Here is a 23161-nt window from a genome sequence, read left to right on the forward strand (position 1 = left end):
AGAATCCAGGACAGCCTGCGTGGCTCAGATCTCTACACAAACAAGTCTCGACAGAGCACAGGCTGTTTCCCAGCCCATGCCCTCACCTGCTTCTGCGGGAACCAGCCCGCTGCCCTGTTCCCCTCCAGAACTTCAGCACATGGGCTGGGACATGATTCCCACCATTGCCCCCTTTCCTCGTCCTCTGCCAGAGACCACTTCATCACCAGGCATGATCACTGCACCTGCTGAATTCCACCCTCCCACCGCAATCTGGCTCCCTACACGACCCAACACAGCTGCACAGTCTTCTGTGGCCAAGTGGGGGGAAAATCCCCTCCCTTGTGACACAGGCCCCTAGAGGAGCCCCCAGAGAACTCCTGAGCCTCAGTTGGCAGGGGTAGCTCATTGGCTTAGCCCCTGCTGAGCTGGGGAGTTGTGGTTCTCAACTCCAACTTCCCAGTAGACTCCTGGGGGAACATTGTGAAAAAATAGCAGCGTCCAGGCCCCATTCCCAGCACAGTGCAATCAGACACAGAGAATGGACCCTGGCACTGTGCATTTTTTTGAAGACCTATTTATTTATGTGACAGAGTTACAAAGAGAGAAGGACAGACAGATCAAAAGAGATCTCCCCATCCACTGGTTCACTCCCCACATGGCTGCAATGGCCAGGGCTGAGCCAAGTTGGAGCCAGGAGCCAAAAGCTAGGCACCAGGAACCCCATCTGGGTCTCCTGCATGGGTGGCAGGGGCCCGAATTGGGCCATCTTCACTGCTTTCCCAGGTGCATGAGCAGGGAGCTGGATCGGAAGTGGGGCAGCCAGAAGTTGAACTGGCACCCACACGGGATGCCGGCATCCCAGGCCTGAGCTGTGCCGCTGTGCCGCTGTGCCGCTGTGCCGCAGCGCCGGTATGGTCTCCATGGTTAGTGAGGAAGGGCAGCTGCAGAGTTTGGAGGTCAGAGATGGTCCGGGGAAAGCTGCAAGGCCTGACTTGGTAGAGCTTGGGTTGACCACTGCCACCTCATAGGGCTGCCACCTTGCCCTCTAGGTGACCCTGGAGGTCATTGCAAGTCCTAGGGAGCAAACAACATCATTAAGATAACCTGAGGCCTTATCAGGCTGCTTATCTGTCTCTTATGAATGTTACTATTTCTTGGGCAGGTCCAGGTGCACACGGATGCCACCTGTGTCTATAAAATCTTTTTGCTCCTGTCTCACGGTGGGGTCGGGGGGAGAATCCCAGCATCTCACAGCCACCCAAGACCACACTTCAGTCCCTTAGCGCCCCCAGTAAATTACCCTTTGTGTAATCCTGGCCTTGTCCGCTTCTTTCTTGGCTCTCTCTGGACCTTCCACCTCTGACAGCCAGTCCCTGTACAAGTTTTTCCCAAAACACCGAGTCTAGAGACGAAGAGAGTAGAAAAGAGAAAGGTGATTCAGAAGGAGAAACGGGTGCAGGCAGGGTTAAGGCCGTGCCGGGGAAACTTGGAGCAATCACCACGGAACTAAAGAAATGCTCACTCCTGGGCCTCACCCCAGGGATCCAGGTGGCTGAGTGCAGTGGGGGAGGGGAAGTGCCCAGGTGACCCTGGCGATTCCAGTGAGCAGGCAACGCTGAGGGCCAGAGCTCCAGGCCATGTCGCGGCCTCCTGCCTGGGAGCCCCACCAAGCAGGTGTCTAGGTGCCTCCACCCAATGTTGACAAGCCAGCCCGCTTCCCACCACCTGGACCCCGGAGTGAGGTCTTGAGCAACACCAATTTCCATCCCATCTGGACTTGATCACCGACACACCCAGCCTCCCTCGGGGCAGTGTTGCGCGGAGCTTCGGGAAGGCTGGGGAGCTGGATAGCCTTTGCAACTTTTATTTTATTTATTTTAAAGATAGAATTACAGAGAGGTAGAGACAGAGAGAGGTCTTCCATCTACTGGTTCAGCGCTGGCCCCAGTCTGCGTGACTTCTGTCCCTGGGGGACTCTGGGGTCCTCGACTGTCGCCCCTCCCAACCAAGCTGCACTGGCACAAGGCTTACCCAGTTTGGCATTTTTTTCTATAGATTTTCTTCTTCTTTTTATTTCTTTTGTTTTAATATTTATTTATTTGAAAGGCAAAGTTACAGAGAGGCAGAGGCAGAGAGAGAGAGAGAGAGAGAGGTCTTCCATCCGCTGGTTTATTCTCCAATTGGTGCAACAGTTGGAGCTGTGCTGATCTGAAGCCAGGGGCCAGGAGCTTCTTCCTGGTCTCTCACATGGGTTCAGGGGCCCAAGGCCTTGGGCCATCTTCCACTGCTTTCCCAGGCCATAGCAGAGAGCTGGATCGGAAGTGGAGCTGCCGGGACTCAAACTGGCGCCCATATGGGATGCCGGCACTGGGGTGGCAGCTTTACGTACTCCACAATGCCCGTCCCTAGGTTTTCTTTTCCTAAAAAGAAGCTAGCTGGGGCTGGCATTGGGCACACTGGGTTAAGCTGCCACTTGTGATGTCAGCAGTCCTCATCAGAGTGCCAGTTCCAGTCCTGGTCACTCCGCTTCCTATGCAGCTCCCTGCTAACGCACCTAGGAAGGCAGAAGGTGACCCAAGTACTTGGGCCCCTGCCACCCACGTGGGAGACCCAGATGGCCCCCAGCTTCAGCCTGGCTCAGCCCTGGATGTTGCTGTCATATGGGGAATGAACCAACATATGGAAGATTTCTCTTCCTGTCTCTCCCTCTCCCCTTCTCTCCCCCTCTCCCCTCTCTCTGTTGCTCTGCCTTCCAAATAAATAAATAAATCTTAGATATATAAATGAATAGTAACAATAATTGGAAAGGAAGGCCGGCGCCGCGGCTCACTAGGCTAATCCTTCGCCTAGCGGTGCCGGCACACCGGGTTCTAGTCCCGGTCGGGGCGCCGGATTCTGTCCCGGTTGCCCCTCTTCCAGGCCAGCCCTCTGCTGTGGCCAGGGAGTGCAGTGGAGGATGGCCCAGGTGCTTGGGCCCTGCACCCCATGGGAGACCAGGAAAAGCACCTGGCTCCTGGCTCCTGCCATCGGATCAGCGCGGTGCGCGGGCCGCAGCGCGCCGACCGCGGCGGCCATTGGAGGGTGAACCAACGGCAAAGGAAGACCTTTCTCTCTGTCTCTCTCTCTCACTGTCCACTCTGCCTGTCAAAAAAATAAATAAATAAAAATAAATAAAAAAAAATAATTGGAAAGGAAATGGCATTTATTCCTAAAGGTCAATGTAATATGTGGCTGGTTCCTTCTCCCCTCCAGCATATAAAATAGAAAGTGAAAAACCACCCTCAGAGGTGACACCTGTTGAGAGAGTAAGGCAGCCCCAGTAGCCTGGGGCTGGCCCAGTTCTCAGCCAGGCCCTGGCGTTCCATGAACATAGCCGGCTTCACAGAGCACCAACATCCGCCAAGGTCGCTGTGGCTGTGAAGGTCCAGACAATGGCGAGACCGTTCTGTGGCCATGTCTGAACCCAGATGGAGACAATGCACAGCCCTAACCACAGACATCCCCAATCATCCAGTGTGGATGCCTGGCACAGTGGTTAAGGCATGGTTTGGAATGCCTGGGTTTGAGTCCCTGCTCCACTCCCTGTCCCAGCTTCCTGCTGAGGTACATCCTCAAGTATTTAGGTCCCTGCCACTCATATGGGAGACCCACATCAAGTTCAAGTTCCTGGCTTTAGCCTGCCCCCATGCCTGTTGCATACATTTGGGAAGTGAACTAGAGGATGGGAGAGCTCTCTCTCTCTCATACATAAAAAGAAATAAACTTTAAAAAAAGTAAGCACAGATTCCCAAGGTAGGGCCTCAGAATTAAGATCCAGGAATCTGAATTTTAAAAACATTACCAGGGCAGGCGCTGTGATGCAGTGGGTTCAGCGATGCTGGCGTCATCTATCAGAGTGTCTGATTCAAGTCTTGGTTACTCTGCTTCCCATCCAGCTTCCTGCTGATGTGCCTGGGAGACAGCAGGTAAGGGTTGGGGTGTTTGGGTTCCTGCCACCCACACAGGAGACCCAGATGGAGTTCTGAGCTGGCTTCTGCCTGGCTCAACCTTGGCTGTTGTGGTCATTTGGGGAGTGAACCAGTGGGTTGAAGATTCTCCCTCTCTCTCTCTCTGTTTCTCTGTCAGTGTTCCTCTCTCTGTCACTCTGCCTTTCAAATAAATGAATTTTTTTTTTAAATCACCAATCCCCCCTCTCCTGGCTAATGAGCGTCACACTTGCTAAGGTCTTCACAGACAGCCCTGCTCCCCAGCTGTGCCCCATCCTGCACAGTCCTGCTGCCTTCCCCCCTTCCAAGTACCTACCACAAGCCCACATCTGGTGATGAGCCCTTCTCGCCTTTTCATCCTGGGGTACCCCAACAGTCCCTGTGCTGCAAGTCCTCCCTGATCACAGGAAGCCAACATCACGGGATCCTGGCGGTCTTCGAAGGAGCAGTGTGGACAGCATAGACTTTGGAATAGATCCTTCCCACGTGTTTTCTATGCCATAGTTATATTTCTGTTTATAACAGGGAGGACACTATACTTCTATTTTGTATTTTTTATTAGTTATCTCTTAGGAATGCTACCATTTTAAACTGCAGCATTTTTGTTGTTTGTTTTTCATGATTTATTTATTGAGATAAGTATTTGAAAGGCAGAGTTACAGAAAGAGAGGGAGAGAGATATCTTCCAGCTGCTGGTTCACTCTCCAAATGGCCACAACAACCCAGGCTGAAGCCAGGAGCCAGGAGTTTTATCCGGATCTCCCATGTGTGCAGGGACTCAAGCCCTTGGGCCATCCTCTGTTGCTTTCCCAGGCACATTGGTAGGGAGCTGGATTGGAAGCAGAGCAGCTGAACCAATGCCCATATGGGATGCCACAGCGCTGCCCCCTGATGGCCCTGGTTCCTTGTGCTGAGCCGATACTGTAGACTCACTGCAACCACTCTTTTTTTAAAGATTTATTTTATTTATTTGAAAGAGTTACAGAGAGAGGCAGAGCCAGAGAGAGAGAGAGAGAGAGAGAGAGAGGTCTTCCATTCGCTGGTTCACTCCCCAAACGGCCGCAATGGCCAGAGCTGAGCTTATACTAAGCCAGGAGTCAGGAGCCTCCTCCAGGTCTCCCACATGGGTGCAGAGGCCAAAGCACTTGGGCCATCCTCTACTGCTTTTCCAGGCCATAGCTGTGAGCTATGGAAGTGGAGCAGCTGGGACTTGAACCAGTGCCCATATGAGATGACGGCGCTGCAGGCCAGGGCTTTAATCCACTGCGCCACAGTGCTGGCCCCTCCCACCACTTTCTAATGGTGGATCACCATGTGCTCCTTCGCTCCCTTTGAGCGCAGGCTGTTGGCTTGAGTTCTGAGTCATGGGCTGTTGACTTTCTTCAGCCGATTCTGAGCAGGATCCCTGGTTTGCCAGGCTTTGGATGTGGGGAAACCACGGACTCTCAGGTGTGGCAGGAAAAGTGACCACAAATGCAGAGCCAGGCCTTTAAAGCGGGTTCTTCCCCCAACCCCCAAGTGTCAGCCACCCAGAAGGCAGGGGTGGGTCACATCTGGCTCTCAGCTTTCAGAACAGGCACTGCCCTATGGGGGATTCCACTGGGGATGTGAGAAACCACCTGGCAACAAAATTCCAACACCGCAAGGGTAGTTGAGCTCCGAGGAAGAACTCAACACAAGTGGGATAACCCAGCACCAAGCACCCAGCCTCATTCAGCTCAGGGCCGCTCCGAGTCTGGGAAGGTTCTGAAATTCTCCTTTCTCCCAAGCTCCCAGGAGACACAGAGGGAGCTGCTGCCCGGGCCTCGCCACGCCCTCGCATCTGGCTCCAGCGAATCTGCCTCATGCCTGGCCAACAGGAGCGGAGGGAGTGACGAGCAAGTGACAGATGGAGGCCTCGCTCCCATCCCTTCCAGGGATGCCACGCTGTGGCCGGGAGATGCCCTGCTCGGCAGCCTTGCCCCTGCTCAGGTGCAGCTGAGGGTTTGCAGCCATCTGTCCATCTGTCCCCTGCAAGTCCCCTCCCATCAGCACCCTCTCACAGCGGTCCTGCTCAGCCAGCTGCTGGGGCCTGGGAGGAGAGCAGGTTGACAGAGGCTGGACCGCAGCAGGCTGGGCTGCTGGTAAAGGCACCGGCTGGATGCTGGAATCCCATGTCATAGTGCCTGGTTTCTTCCTTCCTTCCTTCCTTCCTTCCTTCCTTCCTTCCTTCCTTCCTCCCTCCCTCCCTCCCTCCCTCCCTCCCTCCCTCCCTCCCTCCCTTTTTGACAGGCAGAGTGGACAGTGAGAGAGAGCGGCAGGGAGAAGGGTTTTCCTTTGCCGTTGGTTCACCCTCCAATGGCTGCCGCAGCTGGCGCACTGCGCTGATCCAAAGCCAGGAGCCAGGTACTTCTCCTGGTCTCCCATGTGGGTGCAGGGCCCAAGCACTTGGGCCATCCTCCACTGCCTTCCCGGGCCACAGCAGAGAGCTGGACTGGAAGAGGAGCAACCGGAACAGAACCGCGCCCCAACCGGGACTAGAACCCGGTGTGCCGGCGCCGCAGGCGGAGGATTAGCCTATAGAGCCGTGGCGCCGGCCAGAGTGCCTGGTTTCTTCCCCAGCTGTGCTCCTGATTCCAGTCTCTTGCTAATGTGTGCCCTGGGAGGCAGCAGGTGCTGTTTCACCCTTGTGGGACACCTGGATGGAATTCCTGGCTCCCAGCTTCAGCACAGCCCAACTCCAACAGTTCTGAGCATTTGGAGAATGAAACAGTAGATGGGAATGTGCTCTCTCTCTCTCTCTCTTTGTCTCTCATAGAAATTAAATTCTTAAAAAGGATTTATTTAATTATTTGAAAGGCAGAGTTACAGAGAAAAAGGAAAAGAGACAGAAAGAGAGAGAGAGAGATCTTCCATCCGCTGGTTCACTCCCCAAATGCCTGCAACAGCTGGGGCTTAGCCAGGCTGAAGCCAAGAGCTTCTTCCAGGTCTCCCATGTGGGTGGCAGGGGCCCAGGGACTTGGGCCATCCTCCACTGCTTTCCCAGATGCACTAACAGGGAGCTGGATGGGAATTGGAGCAGCGAGGGCTGAAACTGGTGGTCAGATGGGCTGCTGGTGCTGCAGGCTGCAGCTTAACCCATTGCACAGTACTGACTCCATAAATTAATTAAAAAAAAAAAAAAAAAAAAAACTGGGCTGGAGAGGCCGACGTTCACGAGCCCAGGAGGTGCCAGGAGAGCCTGAGCTCCTTGGTGACTTGTGGTTGCAGCACCGTGCGCCTCTGCAGAGTCTCTGGGCTGAGACTCGGGGCTATGTGGGGCTGGCTGGGGTGATCCAAAACAGGGCAGACGGGTGAGGCTGGCCACCAGGGGCTGTCGACAGTTACTGAGCAAGACCTCCAAGGGCAGGGACTGGGGACAACTGCCACTGCACTCAGACCCCCGGGGCTCTGGCCCACGCGGCCTGGACTCCACCCCGGGGTCAGGTCTGGGGGCCCCAGGGTATGGCGCTCTGGGTGTGGACACAGAGGTGCACAGTGCCACCTCTCAGCATGGTCTCCCGTGGACATCTCCATCACAAGGCAACTCCTGGAGGCCCCGGGGACAGACTAGCAGGGTTGCCAGGGGCCAGTGTCTCCTGGGCCAAACCAGAATCTTCCTGGGCAGCAAACAGGCCAGGCTCTAGGGTCACAGTGGTCCGGGTGGGATCTCTGAGCCCACCATTTGCTGAGCGCCCTGAGAAAAAACCCCATAACCTCTCTGGGCCTCACAGGCTGCCTCTTCCCCTCCCAGCATCCCCGAAGGCTCCGGTCTCCTTCTCTGTTCTTTGAGGGCCTGGGGACAGCCTGCTCTGCCCAGCCTGCACATTTAGTTGATTTATGGCTCCCTGGGCGCCCTCCCCTTGGCTCGCTCCACCCACCCTCTGGGGAGTGGGGCTCCTGCCCTCTCCCACCCCCCGTGGGCATCTCTGGGTGGTGCAGTCCCGTGCTCCTGGATAGGCACTCAGCCTCCAGGGGGTGGGGACTCAGCGACCTCAGCCCCAGGGCCTGTGGGGGAATCCCTTGGGATGCCTGCGGGCCTCTCAGCCCAGCTGTGGGATTCAGGGACCCAGCTGGGTTGGGGCGGTGGTCTCAGAGGGGCCCCTCCAGCCTGGGGACCCCGTAGCACATGCGGAGGAGGCCACATGGGAGCCTGGCCTCCCCCACACTGGCCACCTGCCGCTGATGCCTGAGTTGCTTTCCGGCTGTTCTCAAGGCTCCCTAATGCAGCTGCTGGGCCCCAGCTGACCCCTCCAGGACCTTGCCCAGGGTGCCCCATGGCAGCCCGGTGGCCAGCCTCAGAGGCCTCCCTTCCTTGGAGTTTCACTCAGAGCTACTGCTCCAGAAATTTGCTTCTCTGCCTTCCCTATGGGCTGGGTGTTAGTGGGTGCCCATGTGAGCAGGTGAAAATACTGGACGGCCACTTAAATTTCAATTTCAGATCAGTATGTCCCATACAGCATTTGAGGCACACTTGTGCTTAAAAAGGATTCATTAACTGTTTATCTAAATTCAAATTTAACAGGCAGCCTGGCAGCCCTGGCCCCGCCTTGTTTTTTTTTTTTAATTCTAAGAATGTCCCTCTTTTTCTGGGCTCCTTATCTCTGGGGAGACATTTAGCAGTAAGGGCGGGGCCAGCTTTGTGGCTCAGGGGGTAAAGCCACTGCCTGCAATGCCAGCTTCTCACATGGGCGCCAATTCCAGTCTTGGCTGCTCCACTTCTGATCCAGCACCCTGCTATGGCCTGGGAAAAGCAGCAGAAGATGACCAAAATGCTCGGACCCCTGCACCCATGTGGGAGACCTGGAGGAAGCTCCTGGCTCCTGGTTTTGGCCTGGCCCAGCCCTGGCTGTTGCAGTCATTTGGGAAGTGAACCATCAGATGGAAGACCTCTCTCTCTGCCTCTGCTTCTCCCTCTCTCTAACTCCACCCTTCAAATAAATAAATAAATATTAAGAAGGGTGGGGGGAGAAGGAAAAAGAAATAAGGGCACCTGGAAGGCACTGGGGGTTTTCCTGTTATTGCGAATATTAATCTGGTTTTGAAACTCTGGAACAATGCTAATCTTAGCAAGCATTTCTTAAACTAAGCTTTTTATTAGCTACATATTTCAGAGTCATCTATTGTAATGAAAACCTCTGATGGGTCACTTTGTTCTCTGTTTTTCTTTCCTAGTTTTGTTAGACATGTGTGTTTAGGAATGCTGCACCGGCATCAAGCCACTTTATTTTTTCCTGCACCGGCATCAAGCCACTTTATTTTTTCCTAATTGTTAAGTCTGTTGAGGGGAAAATATCCATTCACCTTTCTTCACCTTTCGCTTCTGCTCCTTTTTTTTTTTTTTTTTAACAGGCAGAGTGGATAGTGAGAGAGAGAGACAGAGAGAAAGGTCTTCCTTTTGCTGTTGGTTCACCCTCCAATGGCTGCCACGGCTGGCGTGCTGCGGCTGGCTCACCGCACTGATCCGAAGCCAGGAGCCAGGTGCTTCTCCTGGTCTCCCATGGGGTGCAGGGCCCAAGTACTTGGGCCATCCTCCACTGCACTCCCGGGCCACAGCAGAGAGCTGGCCTGGAAGAGGGGCAACCGGGAAAGAATCCGGTGCCCCGACTGGGACTAGAACCCCGTGTGCTGGCGCCACAAGGTGGAGGATTAGCCTATTGAGCCGAAGAGAAGCCACACACCAGAACACACTGTTTCCTTTTCGGGCTGGCTTCCTGGGGAGCCACGGAGAGCCTGGTGAGCTCTCCTAGAAGGTGAGCTCCGGACGTGGAGGAGTCACTCACACCAGCAGGCCAGGGGCTGCTGGGGCTTCCCATGCGTGTTCCTGGGGGTTCTCAGGACATATCCCTCTGTGCCTTCTTTTGCTCCTTTTCTCTACAAGAATGGGAATAACAGCGTTCCAACGTCCAGGGTGGAAGGGGTGTGGTGGGGTGGGTTAGGGCTTCTCTGGGACACAAGTCCCTGAGCCACATTCCAAATGCAGTTTAGGCGGAGGGTCGGCCCTGGCTGTCACCTGGCTCCTGGGAGGCCCAGCCTCTCCTCGGGGTCACTGGGAAGGAGGCCTTGGGAACTGGCCCTGTCTGGCAGCACCTGGCAAGGGAGCAGCTTGGGGCCCTGCCCGGCGCTGCAGGCCACCGCCTCCCAGCTGCTCCGGGAAGCTCAGGGGCGGTCTCTGACGCAGGCAGTGCAGCCAGCCAGCCCTGCAGCCTCCCAGCAGCCGGCCTCTCCTCCCGCCCTCTGCCTCTCCCCACCCGGCCCTGCCAGGATTCCTGAGGACTTGGTCAGGATGCCTTGATGAGGCAAGGCTGCCACACGCCCACAGCCAGAAGCTGCCCACCTGGTCCCAGGGACGGTGACACAGGGACGGTGACACGGGGCTATCTCTGAGGAGCTCCCCGGGCGACAGCAGCCAGCAGCCTTAATGGCACTCACTCCTTACCTACCTTCACCCAACACTGGCTGGGAAAGCGATGCCTCTCCTTCTCCCCCACCCTCCTCCTCCCCCTCCCTCCTCCACCCCACCTCCTCCCTGCCCCTCCCCCTCCCTCCTCCGCCCCACCCCCTCCCTGCCCCTCCCCCTCCCTCCTCCGCCCCACCCCCTCCCTGCCCCTCCCTCTCCCCTCCTCCGATTATTAAGAAGCCCAGTGGTTAAGCTCTTAGACTGAGATTGAGCAATTCAAATCCTGCCTCTCCCACCTACTAGGTTGGGTCAGTCGCCCTCTCTAGCCTCAGTTTTCTCATTTGTGAAAGGGGGTAAGAATTAGACTGTTGTGTCTCTCTTGTAAGGCTATTGGAGGGTTAAATCATACACTGTTTAGAAAAACACCTGGCGCATAGTGAGCGCCTGTTCAGTGCGGGACAGGAGCTGTTTTCGACTCTCCGGGTGTCCTCCGGGAGTCATCAGAGTTTGGCTCCAGCAGTGGGCAGCACCAAGGGGACTACCTACGCCACTGAAGCTGTGGGCCTCCTGCTCTGCTCTGGGGCCCCCGGGACACAACCTGGAAGCACTGGCATGAATTTCTTCTGTGCTTTGAGCGCTCTTCTTGCACTCGGGGGAAATCCCACATTGGATGCCTATGCCTCCCCAAGGGAGAAGCCAGGAGCCCAGCTTCCCAGCTGCCTCAGCGGTGGGGGACAGGCCCCTGCCCAGGCTCCCCCATCAGAGGTACCCAGGTGGAAGCTTGCGCTGTAAGCAGACGGCAGGCGCCTCAAGAGGAGCGCTTCCTTGCTGTCCTGTGCTGTCCCATAGGAGCTGCTGTGGGGTGACTTGTGTCCACCCCCCCCCCCGAGAGATCTGTTGGTGTCCTATGTCCCAGGATCTCAGAATGTCAGCTTTTTTAGAAATAGGGTCTTTGCAGATGATCAAGTTAGGATGAGGGCAGTAGAGTGGACCCTAATCTATGTCCTTATAAAAAGGAAATCTGGATGCAGAAGACAGACCCCTCCCGCCACACACAGGGAGCAGCTACATGAAGAGGAAGGCAGAGATCCGCGTGATGCTGCCCCACACGGAGGGACAGCCAGGATGGCAGCAAATCCCCAGAAGCCACGAGAGGGGCCGGGGACAGGTCCTCCTCCTCCCAGCCCTCAGCAGGGACCAGCCCTGCTGATGCTGATACGTTGGCCTGGGACTTTGGCCTCCCTGACTGTGAGATAACAGATCCACGTTGTTCGAGCCACCCAGAGTGTCACACTGTGTTAGCGCCGCAAGAGCAGAGATGCCCCTGGCAGGGAGGGTCCTATGCAAGCAGGGGGCTGTGTCTGTGTTATCCACCAGCACACGGCTGGTGCGTGAGGGCTGCGTGTGCAGTACACGGATATCTTCCTCACCGTCCATTGTGCAGGACGTGGAGCCAGTGGGATCTCAGCTGTGGTCCCGGAGGGGCTGTGCCTACCACTGACTCTGCAGAGCCCAGCCGCTGTGCTGGGGCCCTCGGAGCTGGATGGCCGTGCAGCCTGGTGGTGTCGGTCCTGCACTGAGAACTGAACGGCTGGGAGAAGTCCTAGTGCAGCTCTTTCATGTGACAGCACAAAGCCCACGAGACCCCGGGAGGTTTCAGGAGCTCTCTGACCTCCGCCCTTTCCACCAATGGGCACAAACACCCAGAGGACCTCAGGCTGGGAGAGCCACCTGCTGTTGGGCCTAACCAACCCCCACTCTCTCTCGCTCCCCTCTCCCACTTAGCAGTGGCACATTGAGGAGGTATCCAGTGGTGGGCAGTGCCTCAGAATTCTGCAGAGAAATAATTCTGCCTGTGGCCAACACAGAGGTCCTCAGTACTCCCCAGCCTGATTTCTTTCAGGCCTTGCCTGATTTCTCTGTGGCAATGGCCTGATGTGGAGGAAAAGGATCCCCCACTTGGCTGTCCCAGTGTGGTTAGGTGGGGGATCTCCTCTCGTTTGGACTCCAAGTGTGTGAGTGCATATATGTGAGTGTGTGTAACAGCATACGTGTGATGTGTGAGTGCATATGTGCGAGTCCGTGGATGCATTCCTGTGTGTGAGCGTATACATGTGTGTGTGCACGTGTGTAGTGCAGGAAGCCGGGTGGCCTATGGGCGCGTCTCTCGGTCTTCCTGCACAGAGCAGATCACAACGAGGAGCGAGGCTGCCCAGATGGGTCACTGGGAGTCCAGGCCCGGGCCTGGCAGGGTGCAGCCCACAGGCCCCACGGGGGCTGGCCTGGGAATGGGCCTCCTTTGTGTTAGCAAACGTGAGCCTCCTGGATTCCACATGGGGCCGGGCGTGTCCCTCACAGAGGGCCCTTTGTGCCTGGGAGAAGGCTGGCCTTGTTTGCTCTGGCGGCCTTCCAGGCCCTGCCCGCCGCCCGCCCGCCAGAGCTCCCCACCTTTCCTCTGCAGCTGTGCCCCGCTTCCTCACAGGGCGCGGCCGCGGGGGCCGAGGCCTGGGCTGTGCCCGGAGCATGACCCTGCGAGCCCCACTGGCACGGCGAGGAGAGGGCACCGGGCCTGGCGCAGGCCCACCCGGGACAGCGGCGAAGCCCGTCTCACGCTGCGCTGCGTACGGGGAGAGCCCGACGCCAGCGACAACCGCAGCAGTTCCTGGTCCTTTAAAACCGGAATTAGCAAAGCTCCCGCGAGCAGCCTCAGCCTGTCAGAGGCCTCCTCCCCCCTCCCGGCTCCCGGCGTGAGCCCCTGGCACCTTCTGCTGAGAGTTAATTACATGTCGTGTGGAAGACACAGAGCTTCCTGCAGGAGACGGGCTGGAACCCCAGGCTGCCTCCCCGGCGTGGAGAAGGCCCGGCTCCCGCATCTGGGCGGGGATCGTGACAAAGCACAAGCGGAAGGCGCTATTTCAGGGCGCAGCGCCGGGCTGGGGCGCGCGGGGTTGGGGGGGATGCACTGGGCTCCGCGGCCGCGGCTTCTCTGACGTCCCCCCCTCCCCCCATCGTGTTCCGTGTCCGTTTTCGGTCTCGGGATGGCTCATGGTTCCTCCTCAGCGGCTGTGCGCCAAGTCGGGAAGAAGCAACAAGTATGGACGGGTACCTTGGACGCTTGCCTCTGTGCGGGGCTTCCACCTGGGATGAGGTGGCTGATTGCACAGCTGCCCTTGGCCTTGACAAGTCACGGCGTCTCCCAGCTGGCAGGGCCCTCGCTGCCAACCCCCCGCCCGGAGCGAGGCGCACCTCGGTGGAGAACCTCCTACGGTCCCTGGAGACTGCCTTCTCACGGCAGCCCGTAAGGCAGACGGCGAGGTTGTGACACGACTGATTCTCAACTGAGCGAATAGGGAACCCTCCCTTTTCAAGGGGGGCAGGCCTAGGGGTGGGCTGCTGTCCGGTTTCCGGTCCCTTCCTTCATTCTGAACTAGCCCGTGCAGACTCTTTGTAATTGCTAGGCGCCTACACGGTAAGAAGCACCAGCTGCCGGCACTTTGGATCTTGGATACCAAAATAAAACACAAGGATGGATTTTCTGTTGTTTTGCATAACTTTGCAACTTATCCTAGGTACTACCAAGAATTGACATTATAAAAAAGAAAACCTGTGGGGGCAGGTGTTGTGGGGCAGGGGGTTAAGCCACTGCTTGTGATATTTGCATCTGATACTGGAGCACTGTTTCAGGTCCTAGCTGCTCCACTTCTGACCCAGCTTCCTCCTAAAGCATCCTGGGAGGCTCAGCTGCTTGGTCCCTGCCACCCACATAGATGGAGTTCCTGCCTCCAGGCTTTGGCCAGGCCCAGCTCTGGCTATTGTAGGCATTTAGGGAGAGTTCCAATGGATGGACGAGCTCTCTCTCTCTCACTCTCTGTAGCTTGCCTTACAAGTAGATGAAGAAAAAAATGTCTATTAACTTACAAAACAGAAAACTTTCTTTTAATTTTTTTTTTTAATTTTTTGACAGGCAGAGTGGACAGTGAGAGAGAGAGACAGAGAGAAAGGTCTTCCTTTGCCATTGGTTCACCCTCCAATGGCCGCCGCGGCCGGTGCGCTGCGGCCAGCGCACCGCGCTGATCCGATGGCAGGAGCCAGGAGCCAGGTGCTTTTCCTGGTCTCCCATGGGGTGCAGGGCCCAAGCACCTGGGCCATCCTCCACTGCACTCCCTGGCCACAGCAGAGAGCTGGCCTGGAAGAGGGGCAACCGGGACAGAATCCGGCGCCCCAACCGGGACTAGAACCCGGTGTGCCGGCGCCGCTAGGCGGAGGATTAGCCTAGTGAGCCACGGCGCTGCGCAAAACAGAAAACTTTTTATAAAGACTAACTTTTCCGTAGTGCAGTGCTGAGTACTGGGCGGGCTGAAGGGCACAAACAGCTAGGGTGACACCCAGGGGGTCACTGATGGGTAGTTGGCCACAGACTCTAAGACCCAGAGTCCCAAACACAGACGAGCAAAGCCTGTTAGAACTTGGAATTCCTGTGCCCTGAGATTCTGGGGGCGAGGTCTGGAACCCTGCATTTTTGAACAAGCATCCTGAGTAATCCTGGTCCAAGCTGACCTCCCAGCCTCACACTGAGAAACCCCACCGGGGACCACGGCCTTGACGTCTACTCCCAGAATCCACTGCCCACTCCCCGGCTCTGCTGGCCTCCCGGTCAGAATGTTCCCAGGATGAATATTCCGGGGAATTATTTATACATCTATTTTAAAAATAACATTCGCTTCTCCTTGCTTACAAAGCTAACCCGGAGAACTTATATAATAGTGTAATAAAAATAATAAAATCACTCTGTAATCCCTCCGTGAGGGGAGAGGAAGCTGTTCACATTCTGTTTTCTCCCTTACATGTTTCTTATAAAGTTGACAACATCCTGAACATATCATTTCCTTTCACTTTGCCCCATGTGATTTTTTTCCCTGGAAATATTTCAAAATGCTACTTAATATCTCCATCATGTGGACATTTCTCATTTTAATAACCATTCCCTAGCTGTTGGGTGTTGAACTGGGTCCCAATAGTTAACTGTATCAACAATACTCAAAGGACTATCTCTGTACATAAAATTTATCAGCATTTTTGATGACTCCCTTTTTTAAAATTGCATCCTTCGTCCTGTTTAATTCAATGTTCTGATTTATATATATATTTTAAGATTTTCTTATTTATTTGAAAGGCAAAGAGACAGAGAGAGGTCTTCCATCCACTGGTTCATTCCTTAAATGGTTGCAATGGCCATGGCTGGGGCCATCCAGGTCTCCCATGTGGGTGGCAGGGGCCCAAGCACTTGGGTCATCTTCTGCTGCTTTCCCAAGTGCATTATCAGGGGGTGGGACAGCCAGAACCCCAACCAGTGCTTATAAGGGAGGCTGGGGTTGCAGGTGGCGACTTAACCCGCAGCGCCACAACACTAGCCCCTCAGTGACTCCCCATAGGTGGAGCGGGCACTGGATGGAAGGATATGAACACGCTGGAGGCCCCAGGTGGACCTGCTCCCAGCATGCTGTCCCAGTGACCCCTCGCCAGCACAGAGAGTGCCTGTGTGCACGCTGCACTCGGCCTCCACCCTTTCCAAGGTGTAGCAGGCGCCACAGTTTGCGTACATTACGGGTTGAATCGTTTCCACAAAAGATGCCTTGACTTGGAGCACCCGTGAGGGTGACCGCACTTGGAAACAGGGTCTTTGCAGATACACTCAGGTCATTAGGTTGGGCCCTTATCCAATATGACCTGTGTCCTTCTCAGGAGAGGCAAATGGCAGGTGGACACACAGCCACACGGGAGCCACACTGGGCTAATGGGAGGGTCCGCCACTGAGGACTGAAGCCACCTGCAGCAGCTGGGAAGAGGCCAGGAAGGGTTCCATCCAGAGCCGGGTTTTGACAGCAGGATTTCTGAGAGTGAGTTGCTTTCTGTGGCTTCAGGAAAGGCCTGTGTTTTGTTAGCGCAGACCCTGGGGCAGCTCACGCACCCCAAGCACCTGCTCAGTCTCCCAGGGCTCAGGTTCAAAGGCCGGTTCTTGTTCCCCCTCCCTCTCCAAAGAGAGCCCAATCCTGCATGTGTTGAGATGTCCTTCCTGGGGGCATTTCATGTTCCTGGTCACAGGAGCAAGAGTCCAGCCCTGAGTCCTGGTCTGTTGCAACGGGGTCTGGTCCCGTGCTTCCTCAAGGTCACAGCTCATGGGCGAGAGGCCACGGAAGACACAGGCTTAGCACTTAGCTTCAGACTCCTGGGACTCAACACAGGATGATCAGTACTTATTGCGCCTCGTCCAGGGGCTCCCCCTGCCCGCTTCGGTCTGGGCAAAGGTCCTCTTCGCTGCGGCCTCCCACGGTTCCGCTATCACGCTCCTCTCGGGGCCTCTGCTGGCTGGCTGGTAGGGCTGTGCCACTACTGAATCCCTTACTTCACCCAGACAGGTGGCTCTCCCATCCTGGACGGAACTGGCCCTGAACAGTCAAGGAAGCTGTCGCCCTTAACAGCTGCAGCACCGAAAACATTTAAAGCTACTCTTTATTAACCGGGTGCCTCTTCCTCCAGTCCGCACAGGAGCCCGACAGGGTTGCCATAGTGTGATGCAACAAGCAACACGCATGTGGTCTCTGCCCTTGTTCCTGGCACAGAGCCCCTAAAACCCTTCTGCTTTCCTGAATGACAGGGGCGCTGGTGCCTCTTTTGTTCTAACACTTGGCCCTTGACCCCCAACTCCCGAAGTGGAGCTCCTAATCCCTTGGAATTTCCTGGTGATAGGAATGTCCTTTGTTCCAAGGAGGTGACCTTGTGAGGACTGGTCACCAGAAAGAGCAAGCCGTGAGCAGAAGCATGAGAGCAGCCACGTCCCAGTCTCTGAGACCCCGAAGAGAAGGGGTGGAAACGGATTTAGCAACCCACCATGCCTATATGATGAAGCCTCCGGAAGGACTCCCCAATGGGGTCGGCAGAGTTTCTGGGTTGCCAGATGCCCGGAGGCTGGCACACCCGAGAGGGCATGCTGGCTCTGCACCCCTCCCCCTACCTTGCCCTGTGCATCTCTGCCATCTTGCTCAATTGCATCCATTGAGAAACCCTCTGTAATTAACCAGGAAGGGGTCCTGAAAACCTCCGATTTATAGCTGATTCGTCAGACATCCTGGAGGCCTGGATTTGGACTGACATCTGAAGTGGGGACAGTCTTGTCACCCTGAGCCCTGAACCTTGGGGACTTGACTCGAACTCCAGGTAGACAGTGTCAGAACTGAAACTGTAGGACACGCACCTTGCATCGAATTGGCTTTTGGGGTTATGTTTTCCCTTCCTTCATGTGGTCACAGAAGTGCTCTACTGCGAGTAAGGAGAGAGAAGAAACGGTTTTAAACTTCATGCGGGTGGAACAATCTCTACTTTACAGGCGAGAAACAGAGCTGGGTGCTGGGGCACAGTGGATTTAAGCTGCTGCCTGAGCCGCCCACCCCCTGAATCAGAGCGCTGGCTCAATCCTACCTTGTGCTTGCAATCCAGCTTCCTGCTAACGCACTAGCAGGGCAGCAGACGATGGCTCAAGTGCTTGGGTCCTCGCCAGCCTCATGGGAGACCAGGATGGAATTCCAGGCTCCTGGCTTCAGTCTGGCCCAGGCTGGGCTGTGGCAGCCATTTGGAGACTGAACAAAAGTCAGGGGGCAGCTCTAGGTGGCCAAGCTCATATATGGAGCCAGGACTATCACAGTCCCCGCTCTCTGCTGTGGGAGGCGGACAAGGCGGCTTAGAGGAGGAGAGAGAGGCAACTTCTCAGTGTGGCGATACCCGCTAGGAAAGCTGCCAGCTGTTTTGATCCTGTGCCAAGCCTTTTCAGGCAGATGTTCCTAGTTCAACTCAGTCTCATCCTAACTTTCAAGGCATCTGCAGGAAAACAGAATTTGTCACCGCACCCAGCCCTCTCAAATCATCTCCTCATCTCCTTCACTTTCCATACATCTGTTCCTAAAAAGCTGCAAGGAAAGTGAGTCTTTCCAGTGTGTACGAGGAGTCTTGCATTTAGTGATGTTCCTTGGGGATGAGTGGAGCGAAGCAGCCCTGCTTTGCTTTTTCTGCGGGTGCAGATTCACACAGGGGAACGTCACCTGTGTGCCTGAGCGCGCTAGTTGGCTGTGAACAAGGGGCGCTTATATCCCACTGCTCTGGTTCAGCTGCTAGGGGATGAGCCAAGGCTTCCGGCTGATGGCTGCTGGGGGTCCAGCCGGAGCCCCGGCCCAAGGGCTGCTCCTAGGCATAAAGGCAGGCTGGCTTAAAACCCAAGATGTGTCTCCGGTGGGAGCAGTCTCAGCAAACAGGAAGCCCTATCAGACACAAAGGAAGCCTCCAAGGTTTCACCGGGAAGGCAGAGGAAGGCAGCGCTCACAGCCAACTCATTTTCCCAGGCGGTCCAGCCAGAGGGAGGGGCAGGCGGAGAAGAAGGCCAAATACACACAGCCTTTGTGGCTGAGGCCTGGGAAGGCCCACAGGGAGGGGCTGAAGGCCAAGGGAACTTGGAGGGGGGGAGGGAGATGGCAGGGGGCACCTCTATGGCGCTGGCCCCTGAGCTGGGCCAAGCCTGAAGCATCACTCAGGGTATGAGAGGGGGGAAGGTGCTCAGGTGTTCGGCCTGAAGGAAAACGTGGAAGTTGCAGGCTGAGGTGTTTGTGGCTTAAGTATCCTGCCACAGCCCTCTCCTGCACCTGGCCCTGGTGCCCAGGATAACCTCCCGTGCTCCAGCCCACGAACTTCCCCGAAAAGCCACCACAGCAGGCCCAAGGCCTTTTCCCGAAACGCTTTCCACTCCTCTCCCTGTCACAGGGCCCTGCATTGCATCCCATCTCAGAAATGAGGCGCCTTGGTTCCCCAACAGCTGTCATTTTTAACTCTTCTCTGGAGATGCCGGAGCACCGGGCTTCCCAGAAGTCTGGTTCAATGCTATTTTGAGCTGCGCTGGATTGGCACGGGTCCTTGGAGAAGGATGCCCGATGAGAAGTATACTGGGCACTCTCTCTGCATGAATTCCAAAGAGGGGGGAGCAGGGCAAGAGGACGCCCCCAGGGTCCCTGCACATCAGGGCCGGTTTGCTTCACCCAGCTGCCAGAGGAGAGAGACGCCTCTGCTCCCCAGGTGCTGCACTGTGCCTCTGCGCAGAACAGCAAGACGGAGCCCACCTGGAGGCCCCCAAACCGCGCTTGGGTGCGGCTGGGTGGTGGCGTGGGTGGGTGAGGTGTGATTCCGCAGGAGGGAAGGAAACCAAGCCGCCTTCCTGTATGACCCGGTCAGGGAAAACCCGCTGGGGTTAAAGAAGGTTCTAGAAGCCACTTAGTGTACAACAGGCGATGCTTTCTTAAGGGGCTTCGGCTGAGCCTCCTAGAAGGCACAGGGGCTGCCTCTCACAGCGGCTCCCGGCCTCCCTTACCATGCCAATTGCACGTTCTCCCCTCACTCACGGGGCTCCAGCCTATATTCTCCGGGAGCAGGAAGCTCACCAGGGAGTCTCGGTTCTCCAGCATCCCCCTGGCAGAGTCTCAGGTCTTGGCTGCCCCTTCTATACTTCCTTCCACTCCCCCACCTCCACCTGCGCGGAGCCCCCCCCCCCCCCCCCGTTTCCTGAGGCTCTCGAATTCCTTGACCCGGGAGACGGAGGGAGGCCTGCCCTCCACCCCCACCCCGTCTTGAGGACACGGCCTGTCCACCAGGAGTCAGGTGAGGCCTGCACTATGCCGCTTCAGCTCCAACTCCACGTGGGCAGCTGTTCCCCAGAGGGCCTGGCCTGCTCCCATCAAAGACACCTGGGCCCAAGGATAAGGCACAACCGCACCCCCCATGCCCTGGGGCCGAGGGTGGCGTGGCCCGGGGGCTTTTCCCAGCAAGGCCCTCCCCCGCCCCCGCAGCCCTCCCGCGGGACCCCACCGCAGGCCACTCGGGGCGGGCCCAGCCACCCACCCAGCGCGGCTCCGCGCCGCTGGCTTCCTCCCCGCCGCGGGCTGCTGGGCGGGCGGCTTCCGCCCTCTCCGCGCCCCCTTCCCTCGTGACTTCTTGTCCCGGCCGCACTCGCCCCCGCCCCCTCCGCTGCCCGCCGCGCCTGGCCCGGAGGCAGCGCTTTCTCCCGGGCCCTGGCAGCGGGCTCCGCTTCGGGAACTGTTGACTCAGAGGGTGGCCGGGCGGCCAGCGTCTGATGTCACCGGGAGCCGGGCCAGGGCGCGCAGGGATGCGCCGAGGGGGCGCCCGCGGCGGCCGTGGGGGCTGCGCCGGCCCGGGCGCCCGTGACTCACGGTGCGTCACGCGGCGGGGGCTCCCGCGCTCGCGCTGACTCATCAGAAAGCCTTGCCTCGTGCGCGCGCGCGCTGCGGGCGGGGGAGCGGCCGGGCAGGCGCGGGCGAGGTCGTGTGAGGCGCGCCGAGCCGGAAAACCCCAGAAGGCGGCGGCTGCGGCGGGCGCAGCTGGCAGCTGCCCGGGTCCCCTCCGGGGTCGCAGTCGCCGCGTCGTGGGGAGGAGGCGGTCACCAGGCACCCGCACGGGGCTCGGCGGCATCCAGACTGGGGCTGCCTGTGGGAAGAGCGTGCGCCAGCGCGCCGGCCTGGACGCCTTTCTTCCTGGCTCACGGCCGCCCCCCCCCCCCCCAATCTCCGGGGACGGCGAGCGGTGCTGTGGACACCACGTGTTGGCTCCACTGCCGGCCCCGGCCCTTTTCTCCTGCTGACGGCTAACCGCAAGGCCCTGTGGCACGCGGGGAGTGCAGCCGAAGGCGGCAGAGAAGGAGTCCCTGTGCGCCATGTCCACCTGGCCCCGCAGTGGAGATTCCGTGGCACCCAAGGGCTGAGGCGGGCCCCTCCCGCCACGTGCCCCCGCCCTCACACCCCTGCATTTAAGCTGGACTCTGGAGACCACCCTCCCCCCTACTCCTTCTCCCCCCCCCCCCCAGCAGCGATGGGGTGTGCGGGCGGGGAATGCAGGCTGACGCGGATGGGCACTTCCTGGAAGGGCTGGAGTTTGGAAGCGACCTTGAAGACCAATGATCTGAACGCGCGGGGAAAGGACATTCAGACACAAACGCTTGGAACCCAAACCGAGAGGCAGCAGGAAAGGGCAGGGTGAGTTCTGGGAAGGGCCGAGGCGGCCCAGCAGGGCAGGGCAGGGGGGCTCTCGGAGCACGCCCCTCAGCCCCGAGGGATCTGGAGTCACTGAGGCTCCGCCCACTGCCCCGGGGCACCGAGTCTCCCTGGTTCCCAGACAGGAGTCCCTTCCAAGAATCGCCCAGTTGCTCAGTCCCAGCCGCCCGCCGGAGGGGAGGGCCCGGGAGGGCGGGTGTGACTCCGTTCCTGCACGAGGCAGGGTCCTGGGCGGTCCCTAGTTCAGATGCCCCTGTGTGAGTACCCCTGACAGCACATCGCAGGCACCTGGGGGTGCCTGCAAGGCCCCTGGCCTGGGGGTGGGGCAGCCGGCCGCCGGGGTCAGCCACGTCCCCGGAGTGCCGCCTCCCAGCACGAGGACAACCCCTGACGGCAGCCTTGGCCGGCCTCCAGCAACAGCCAGACTGCCCGAAGCTGGCAGGGGCTGTCTTTCCCAGGCATCCACTCTGCAGCTGGGGCCAAAGGTCTCGGCAGGAACCGAGGGCGAGGCGAATATTTATTTCTCAAGAGCTGGCTGACCTTTTGAGCTGTGATAACCACCAGGAACCGCACTGGTGGTGGAACCCTGCGGCAGTGGGAACTGGAGCCGGTTCCCAGCAACCGCGCGCTTGGAAGGGGGCCCAGCGTGGGGGTGGCACCGTCTCCTGCAACGCTGGCCTCGGAGGCCCAGGCCCGAGCAGCGGTCATCTGCCTTCTGCACGGATGACTCTTGTCCCAGAGGTTCTCTTGGAGACATTAGGAATTTGAGTGTGTCTGTTTTAAGATTTCTTTATTTGATAGCGCATCAGAGAGAGGAAGACGCAGATCTTTCATCTTGCTGGGTCACTCCCCAGTTGCTGGCGATCGGCAGGGCTGGGCCAGGTCAGGGCCTGGAGCCAGGAACTCCATTCTGGGCTCCCACACGGGTGGCAGGGGCCCCAGCCTCCACTGCCTCTGCAGGCAGCTGGATTAGAAGCCGAGCAGCAAGGACTCGAGCCAGTGCTCCAATAGGGGATGCCAGTGCCACACGTGGTGGCGTCACCCTCTGCCCCCCTCCCAAAGGGTCTTGTTGAGGGTGTTGAGGTAGGGCAGCTCAGCCCGGGGACCTTTTTCAGTAACTGCCCTTCCTCCTGTCTTGCAGTAACTTTCCATGAACGTAGAGGGCGCCTCCAGGCCTGGGCCTTACCTGGCCTGTCTGTCCCCCTCGGGATGTCTGTCCACCCCACCTCCCCAGCCTTCAGGGTTTGTACGGGAGTGCAGTGAGGCTCTGGGTGAGGTCAGCGGCCTCCCTGCTCAAGTGAAATGACACGGGTGACCAAGATGGCCAGCACTCTTCTCCAAGGACTGAGCAGGCTTCAGCGGGGGGAAGATCCACACAACCACAGCAGAATTGACTCACGAAGGTAGTAGGTAAGCCTAAGAGGCTCCCCCCGAGCCTCAGGCTCCTGTCACCCCATTCCCCAGTGGCGTTCCCATTTGACAGCTGAGAAAACTGAGGCAGTAGCCCATTCAGGAGCTTGCGATCTGGAAGACCAGCACTCACTCAGCAAGCACCAGGCGAGCCCTCCTTGCCTTTCTGCTCCACGAGCCAGGAATTTTTTCTTGCTCAAGCCTTGCAACTAAGAGTTCCGGAAAAGCCGGTCCTAACCCTGGAGCATTAAACCCAAGGCGAAAAG

The 23161-nt window shown here is 57.7% G+C and overlaps 2 long non-coding RNA genes across 6 annotated transcripts; one reads left to right on the top strand and one right to left on the bottom strand.

Annotated features, from left to right (window-relative positions):
• Positions 1-540: 540 nt before the first annotated feature.
• LOC138849960 (uncharacterized) lies at positions 541-19923 on the bottom strand. Of its 5 annotated transcripts, none has more exons than XR_016235857.1 (4): positions 17863-19923; positions 17639-17703; positions 1283-1384; positions 541-1056 (listed from the first exon to the last, which is right to left on the bottom strand). It is a non-coding gene; the product is annotated as an uncharacterized LOC138849960 (long non-coding RNA). The 5 variants fall into 5 exon arrangements; XR_016235855.1 differs by having other exon boundaries at positions 13493-17703; XR_016235856.1 differs by having other exon boundaries at positions 17639-19923.
• A 986-nt stretch (positions 19924-20909) lies between these two features.
• On the top strand, positions 20910-23161 carry LOC108176527 (uncharacterized). The gene is made up of 2 exons (XR_011389287.2): positions 20910-21467; positions 22627-23161. It is a non-coding gene; the product is annotated as an uncharacterized LOC108176527 (long non-coding RNA).

Source organism: Oryctolagus cuniculus, chromosome 6, assembly GCF_051225735.1.
Source record: "Oryctolagus cuniculus isolate XC-2025 breed Fujian yellow rabbit chromosome 6, ASM5122573v1, whole genome shotgun sequence".
Classification (NCBI taxonomy): domain Eukaryota; kingdom Metazoa; phylum Chordata; class Mammalia; order Lagomorpha; family Leporidae; genus Oryctolagus; species Oryctolagus cuniculus.